Below are 340 nucleotides of genomic sequence, written 5' to 3'. Positions count from 1 at the left end.
TGGAAGCTTCAGGGCGTGAGGGGTGCGTGTGGCTCGGGAGGAGCTGGGGCTGTGCCAGGACCCAAACCTTGCGGGGGGTCTGGGCCGGGGGTCCTGGGGTGCTCCTGCCCCTGTGACCCCTCACAGCCCTTTTTAACATCTCTTCCCTCCCTCCTATGGAGTCTAGGGCTGAGCCCCCCTCGCTGTCCCCCTGTCCTGAGTTTGGGCTCCCCCGTCCATGAAGGCAGGATCAATATTTACTGTGTGTTGCCGTGGGCTCCTGTGGTGCTGCAGCCATCCCGGGCTGTGCCCGTGAGCCGTGATGGCTCCTGGGCGTGCCAGGTTTGGGGCTGGGCGGGAC

This window comes from Mesitornis unicolor, unplaced genomic scaffold (genome assembly GCF_000695765.1).
Source record: "Mesitornis unicolor isolate BGI_N332 unplaced genomic scaffold, ASM69576v1 scaffold32460, whole genome shotgun sequence".
Taxonomy (NCBI): domain Eukaryota; kingdom Metazoa; phylum Chordata; class Aves; order Mesitornithiformes; family Mesitornithidae; genus Mesitornis; species Mesitornis unicolor.
Note: the sequence above shows the minus strand (reverse complement) of the source record.